This window comes from Phodopus roborovskii, unplaced genomic scaffold (genome assembly GCF_943737965.1).
Source record: "Phodopus roborovskii unplaced genomic scaffold, PHOROB, whole genome shotgun sequence".
NCBI lineage: Eukaryota > Metazoa > Chordata > Mammalia > Rodentia > Cricetidae > Phodopus > Phodopus roborovskii.
In genome coordinates, this window is record NW_026126418.1 from 1,780,254 (window position 1) to 1,788,680 (window position 8,427).

Here is an 8,427-nt window from a genome sequence, read left to right on the forward strand (position 1 = left end):
CCTCCATGCTCACACACACACACACACACACACACACACACACACACACACACACACACACACACGGGGTAGGGTGGGGTGGTGATTAGATCACTCCAGGGGCCACCTGGCTTACCATAAGATTTATTTTACTCCAAGACATCTTGATCATCAGCACAGACTGTGCTATTTCTTCATTGGTCCTCTACATGTGAAGCTCTTTGTATTTGTTGGAGCTATTTCATTCTGATGACTTAGGTATTCCCAAAATAGGATTATTTCCTGTATGCCCTGTAGTTAACACTGTGCTTATTTCATCCTTTTCATTCAGCCACCACCACAAAAGTAAATTGAAAGTCATCAGTTTCTTTTCTTCTATTCTGAGGAGTCACACTGAAGGATACATGATAGCAGTTATTCATAATGGAACTGGACACCTAATAGAATTTATTTTGTGCTTTGAATCTGTCACAGTTGCAGAATGCTGATTTGTCCAGTAGAGGGAGATGTTTCGCTACAAACCTACGCTGTTTTGGCAAAGTGTAGATTTAGAAAATGTGTTTCTTACTGTGAATTGGAGTGTCATTTCCTTTAACTGCTTTAGAGGGAAAGGTGTCCCTTCTAAATATTACGTGGAAAAAGGAGAAGAGGCCTCTTTCTCACCTACATCATTTCTACATGCATTGTTCTTTCAACTGGAAAAGCCAAATAATCAACGGATGCCAGATCAATCTATTGTTTAAATACCAATTGTCTAGAGCAGCGGTTCTCAACCTGTGAGTCTCAACCCCTTTGCCAAATCTCTATCTTCGAAAGTATTTACAAATTACGGTTAAGAGGCAGCAATGAAAATAATTTTATGCTTGAAGCAGGGGTCACCACAGCATGAGGAACTAACTGTAGTAAAGGGTCACAGAGATAAGAAGGTTGAGAACTAGAGGACAGAGCCTGGACCTTGGCATCAGATAAACCTGAGTTTGAATACTGTATCTACAGCTCCAGCTTTGACTTCAGACAAGTTACTGGGTTTCCAGAGGTCTCAAATTACTTCCAGGCAATATGTAACAAGCAACAACTTCAGTGCAGACAGTGAATGGGGAAAACAGTTCCCATTTCCGAACAAAAGCAGATAGATGCTCAGTAAATTGCAAATTCTTGTTAGGTAAAAATAGAGTTGCCAGGTAAAATTCAGGACATTTAGTTAAATGTGAATTTCAGTGAAATAGCAAATAATTTCTTAGCATGTCTCAAGCAATGTTTAGATTCACATACAATGTCAAAAAGAAGTGTTTATCTGAAATTCAAAGCTAACTGTATGTCATATTCCTAAATTGACAAGCTTAAGCAGAGAACTTAGGCACGAATGGGAAAGTCATATATCTTCTTTAAATCCTAGAGACGTCACTCCGAGCATCTCTGAAGGCCATTAGCTGAGGATTTGGTATTTCTATTATCTAGGAAAATGAATGTAAGTGATGTTCTAAAGTTTTGAATATGCAGCCATCCTAGGCAAAGTTAAATAAAATTCTCCCTTAAAGAGAATGTTGTCATTTCATTGCCCAGTACAGTAAACATAATGTAATTATGTATTTAATGCATTTTGTTGAGTGAAAATCTTTAAAGATGCTAAACTAAGTCAGATTTAGGAGAGAAAAAATGACGTCAGAGATGAAACCGGACAGTGGGATCTAACAGATATGCTCCTACACTTCCACTCGCTGTCCTTTCTCCCTAGCCCTCATGAAAGAACTCAGCCCCCTCCTTTGAGTAGGAAAAGTGGGTTTGACCAAATGTGAATGGGGTTTGAAGAAACAAAGAAAATAAAAGGAAGTGTCCGTGCTCGCTTTTGTTTTCCCAGCGGGTGGGAAGTCTGCTATAGGGAGCTGCAGCCTTAGAAAGAGCTGCATCGCCTAGTTCTGGACCCCGCTGCAGTGGTGCAACGCAGAAGGGGAAGCAGAGGGTCTCTCAGAAGTGGGGTGCAGCACACGCCTTCTTCCTGCTTCGCGCTGCCCAGCTGCCAGTAAGTCCTCTTCCTCTCAGAAGGGAGACGGCTACCGTGCCCCACACCTCCCATGTCCATCCAATGGCTTTTACCTCTGATCTGACACCCACAGTCCAGGTCCAGCTGACATGGCCCAAGGAACCAAATACTATTTATTAGATTTGTTGGATACCCTCAAGAACTGTAGGAAAAACATTTTTGGAAAGGCTCAAAGTATGAACAAATGCACAAGTCTAGAGATTACCTTAAATCTAAAATTGAGAGTAAAAAATACACATTTATGGTAGTAACTCAGTGTAAAACAGCCATCTCTACATTTCAGAGGAGTCAGCTACTCCTTTGCAAACAGATTCTCTATGAACTAGCCCTGTTTGTTTCATTCCTTTGTTTGCAGTATTTGCTACACTCTTGCTGGCAGTTAGTAGGTGCTTTGGTAAGTATGTGTTGAGTTGAGTGAATGAAATTGGGCAGAATGCATGGACTACACCCTGTCTTTTGCACACTTATGGTCCCAGATTTAAACAGGAATATGCAGGTACCATGCAGGCCAGCCTGTTTCCTCTGCCTGAATCTTCTACCTCCAGTCACCCACTTGCCACCTTAGGAAAACTGACCCTGCTGGCAGAGGTGCTGCCCTGTGTGACACTTGCATAGTGAAATAATGACAGGGGATGGTGTCCCAGGGCCAATGTTAACACAGCATCAACACTCCAAAGATCCACTGGTTTAAAAATCGGGTTACTTAGATGTCAAAAGCTGAAGATGTCACTGTAATTCCCTGGGTTTCTCTCCAATAGAAGGATAAATTGGCATCTAGTCACCCCAAATTCCTAGATACAGGTGAGAGTAATTCTAGCATCACTTCAGCAGTTGTTTAAGGGCATTGGCATTGACAGTCTCTTCAAGAAAGGAACCAGAGAAGTTTCCTCTAAGAACTTATCAAGGTTATGTCTTGAGAAGTAACATGCAGTGTGTCTGTCTTGGCTGTGTCTCAAAGGGAAACAGGTGCTGATAGTTCTCTGTGATTAACAAGGAGCACACTGATGGACAAGAAGGTTCACTAGCTGGAGGACTTGGAAGGCGTGATGGACAGCTTCAACATGGGCAGCTGGAGGGTGTGATGGGCATTCTGTTCTCACTAGCGGTCTGCATAGGGCGGGACAGAAGAAGTAGGAGGCTCTCAGAGCATAGTAGTAAGTGCTGAGTTGGGTCCTAATTCTGCCACTTGCAGGTGACCCACCACAAACAGCCAGCACTTAGTGAGTTTGACATCTGCAAGATGACAAGAGTCATGCCTAACTTTCAGAAGGTTCTTAGAAGGGTCCAGGAAGGTAGTGAAGACTGGTTAGACCTCCATGCAAGGCTAAGAATAAGTAGCGGTAATGGCCCTATGACCATCAGTACAGAACAAGCACGAAGACTCATGAGTAAGCAAGGACTACCTGAAGTTACCATGACTTTTTTTTTTTAAGTCGCTTGGAGAATAAGTGACAAGTTGATAAATTGTTGTTTTAAAAAGAACTTCCGAATACATGCTCCTCTGCCTCCTTGACAAGCAGTCTAATCAGAGTTGAGAGCATGAACCACCTGCAGATAGATCCTAACTCAATCGTGTAACTTTGGAGAAGACTTTTCATTTGTAAAGTGTTGCTATGCACATCCTATGGTGGTGCAGGTCAAGGTGGGTGCACGTGTTTGCCATCACCGCCTATGCACATCCTGTGGCAATGCAAGCAGAGTCAGGTACACATGTTTGCCATCACCAACTTTCCCTGGGACCTTTTTGTCTGGAAGGATGGAATTTAACAATTATAAACAGAGCTCGAGACAGGATGTAGTGAGTGCTATAGGAAATGAAAAGAGTGGGTTCTGGGGATCAAATGGCAGGCAAGTCATGTTTACATGGGCCACCTGGAAAGGCTTCATATTGGACAGGCAGCACAGTTTTCAAAAGAGCACATTCTAGGTAGAAAGGGGAAAAAACAGGAATAAATTTGGAAATGAGACTTGGTTGGAATTTTGCAACAAAAGTCTGCGTTTGTTATCTACTGAAGGGAGAGGAGATGAATCCAGAAAGGCAGGTTGGGATCATGATTGATGGGCCTGGGATGCCCAGAGAAGGACTTGGCAGGCCATGGGCATTGGACACAGGTGAGTTTTAGGAAGTTCCAAGGCAGGAGGAGAGCATGAGGCTGGTGGAAAGAAACAACCAACATAACCAGATGCACTAAGGAAGCAGTGGGTTTGGTCTCATTTACTCCTCCTGGTGCACTGCATCTCGATGGCCTAGACCATCTAAGTGATGCTGCCAGCAACATTGGGATGGGAGTAACATTTTGGAGGCTGAAGAGGGAACTGTCAGTTTGCAGCATCGTTTTTTGTTGTTCTTCTTCTCTCAGATATTACATTCTGACATCAGTTTCCCCTCCCCCTCCTCTCCGCCCAGATCCATTCACAATTCTTCCATTTCCCTTTGGAAGAGGGCAGGTCTCCTGGGAATATCAACCAAACACAGCATAACAAGTTACTGCAAGACTAGGGAATAAACCCTCATATCAAGGCTGGATGAGAGAACTCGGTAGCAGGAAAAGAGTCCCAAAAGCAGGTAAAAGAGTAGGAGACAGCCCCTCCCCCCTGCTGTTAGGAAGCTACACAATCATAGTATCTATTCATTGAGCGTAGCTCAGACCCATGCAGGCTCCCTGATTGTCAGGTCAAACTGTGAGCCCCTATGAATCCTGTTTAGTTGATTCTGTGTTTTTTCTTGTGGTGTCCTTTTAGCACCTACAATCCTTCCTCCTCCTCTTCTGCAGGCTTCTCCTAGCTCTATCTAATGTCTGGCTGTGGTCTCTGTATCTGTTCCCATCAGTTGCTCAAAGAAGCCTCTCTGATGATTATGTTGGGTTCCTATCCACTACAGCAGAATATCATTAGCATCTTTTTCCCCCTGTCCACATCGATGGCTAATGGCATTTCCACTCCATTCTGTTATATGTCACTTCTCTGATCTCCTAATATCTAGCAAAGGGAAGAGAAGGGCTTTGCTAGTACATCCTTTGCCCTGTATCTCTCATAGGAACTGACAGGCTCTAAGACCTCCCTTTTTGCCACCTTCTGAAGTGTGCTTCTTTCAAGGCACACTGTATTTTCATGCCTTGTCTGACACTGTGGTTTTATCCACAGTCAGGGAGAAAACTACATTGGTACCCAGAAAATTGCACAGACTAGTTAGAACGTGACTACCGATGCTGGAGAAAGGCAAGAAGCACCTTGTCTTAAGTACTGCTGTTTTGACTTCAAATTCCATTTTACCTGTAGGATAAAACAAAGTTTAGGTTCCCAGCCCCTCAGGGAGTTGACCCACCTCATCCTTAAACGGTAGAAATAGTTGCTGTATGTTTTTAGTTCTCTAGAGACTTTATGATTGTTCTCAACAACAGAAAGACCAAATGAATCTGATTGGTTGAACTGTAAGGCTTGTATTGTATGTCAATTGACAATGATGGAAGTTCCTAATCTCTAAATCCTGATTAGTGAAAATTGTAACTATAACTTGGCAACAAATGTTTATGAGTTTTATGCTTAAATACTTGCTTCTATTGGCATTTGGGGTTGTAGTTCAGCTCCCAAATCTGTTCTGTGGTCCTGATCAGTCAGCCTCCTCTCCCCCCCCTCTTTTGTGCTGTCCTTCATTAAATCTTGCCTTGCAATAACCTTGTATTTCCTTGGGTTGATTCAGAGCCTCAGACCACAAGAGAACAATTTTGAGGGCTCCTCTGGGAAAGGCAGTTGCCATATCCCCAGAGGGGTCCTGGCTTCAGCTGTTTTGTGAACTAGCATCTAACCTAAGCTAGATCACTTAACATTGTTCCTTGGTACATTCAGATCTGAAACTGCACTTGCCAAACAAGCTCTACTGGTTGATAGGACTTACAAATCCCCACACTGTGATCACACAGAAGCCAGATTCCCTGCATGAGAAGGAAGGTTCATTGCTTACTTTCCTCATTATGGTGATAAAATAGTGGGCACAGACAACTTAATAGAGGAGGGAACAGTCCATTGTGGTAGGATGGTGACTTAATCAGGGTTCCTATTTCTGTGAAAAGACACCATGACCACAACAACTCTTATAAAGGAAAACATTTAATTGTGGTAGCTTGCTTGCAGTTCAGAGGCAGAGGGAAGCAACATAGCTTGCAGGCAGACATGGTGCAGAAGGAGCTGAGAGTTCTTACATCTTGACTCAGAGTCAGCAGGAAGTAGTCTATCTCACTGAGTGCAGCTTGAGCATAGGAGACCTCAAAGCCCACAAGGCCACACCTACTTCAACAAGGCCACACCTCTCATTAGTGCTACTCCCTTAGGAGGCCACTTTCTTTCAAACCACCACACAAGGCATATAGACAGGAGTGTGAGGCAAGAACATGGCACAAGTGTATGAAGAGCTCTTCCCATCATGGGGTATCAGGAAGCAGAGCATTGGAGCCAAAAATAGAAGTCAACAACAGTTTTAAATCCTGATTCCATGTTCCCCTGCTGCCAATACTCCACAATTCCAAGGTTTACACAACCTCCTAAAATATGGCCGTTGGCTGGGGACTAAATATTCAAACACATGAGCCTCCGTGGGATATTTTGTACCCCAAGTATAATGGAAGTCATGGTTGACTCTGACTCTCACACCTCTGCTCAGTGCCTTCATGTATAATCGATTTCATTGACTATCCAAGCGTTCAAGAAATATTTTTTTCTCTTCATTTAGACATGAAAATCTCAAAAGTAGACTCAGGTAAAAGAAAATTTCTGTTAGAAACCTAGTAAAAGCTAATTGCATACAAAAACAACAGATAAATTAATACATAAATAAATGAAAACCAGTGTTTTGAAACTAGAAGCAGACCCTAGAGATGATCCATTTCACGTTGGATTTTTGTCACTTTTGACCAAAGGTCCCAATTACTGTACCTTGGCTCCTAGGCTGCTCTCATCAATCAAAACATATTCACCCCATTTCCGTTCCCTTTGGTGTCTAAAGGTTTATTGGATCAGAAAATAGAAACTGATGGAAGTCAAGAAGCTTTCTCAAGGTCATACTGCTCACGGGTAAAGAGGCCTGGAGTAGAATGCAGGTTTTCCAGATGTTCACTGCCCAACCCACCTCACACAGTGACCTACATCAAAATGAAAATGTTTCTGTCCAAGCTATGAAGAATTCTTAACAATAATTATTTCATAAAGATATGGAACTTTGGCCGTTTGTGAGTACTTTTGCATCTATTACTTTAATATCCACTAAAAAAAAAGTCATGAGTAAATAACATAGATCATCAAGATAAAAAATTAGGCATAGAAAAGTAAGTAAATTGTACCTATAGTCATGATAAGAAACTTAAGGAAACTTAAGGCCTTGCATGAGGAAACCCACTAAGGATAAGCATTACTTTTTTATTCCCACTCATGAGAATGCCCTCTCGACCAGTAGTTCTCAACTTGTGGGTCAAGCCCCCTTTGAGTCTAATAGCCCTTTCACAGGGTTTACCTAAGACCATTGGAAAACACAAACATTTACATTATGATTCATAACAGTAGCAAAAATTACAGTTACAAAGTAGCAATGAAAATAATGTTATGGTTGAGGGTCGAGGGTCGCCATAGCATAAGGAACTGTATTAATGGGTGCAGTATTAGGAAGGTTGAGAACCACTGCTCTAGACCATGATATTCAGATTTAAAGGATCAGCTATAAAGATAAGAAGAACAGTAGCACAAAGCTTCCTGGTGAAGAAACCACATGGGACACAGTAGCGATAAAAAGCAATGAAGGAAAGTTTGACTATATGGTTCTATTGAAGATTGGGAAATGTGATGTCAACCACTGGGGTAAAACGAAAACTTCAAATTTGTAAAGACCTGGCATTAGGAATATTTAAGAACAAATAATAAGATTTTGCTTTAACTACCTCTGTTTTCCCCTACCAAATACCACAAGACAAATACACCTGGACTTAGCGCTCTGTCTCTGTATTGTTTATCTATCTCTATTCACAAATTACCTCAAGACTTAGCTCTGAGCAGCATCCATTTGTTCCCTCACTTTCTGGGTTCCACAAATTCAGGTACTGCTTGGCTGGGTGCCACTGGCTTAAGGATTCTTGCGCAGTTCCAGTCAGAGATCCACTGAGCCTGTGAGCTTGTCTGAAGTTCCAGCTAAGGAATGCCTACTTCCACAATGTTGACAAGAGAGAAACACTGTTTAGTTAACATGTGGTCTCACCATAGTCCATCTCCCAACATGGCAGCCGACTTCTTGAAGAGCAAGCTTGCGAGAGAGATAGACAGGAAAGTGGGCAGCAGAAGCCACAGCACTTTGTGTAACCTAATCTTCGAAATGACACGCCATTACTTTGCCATGTTCTATTCATTAGAAGCGAGTCAAAAGGTCC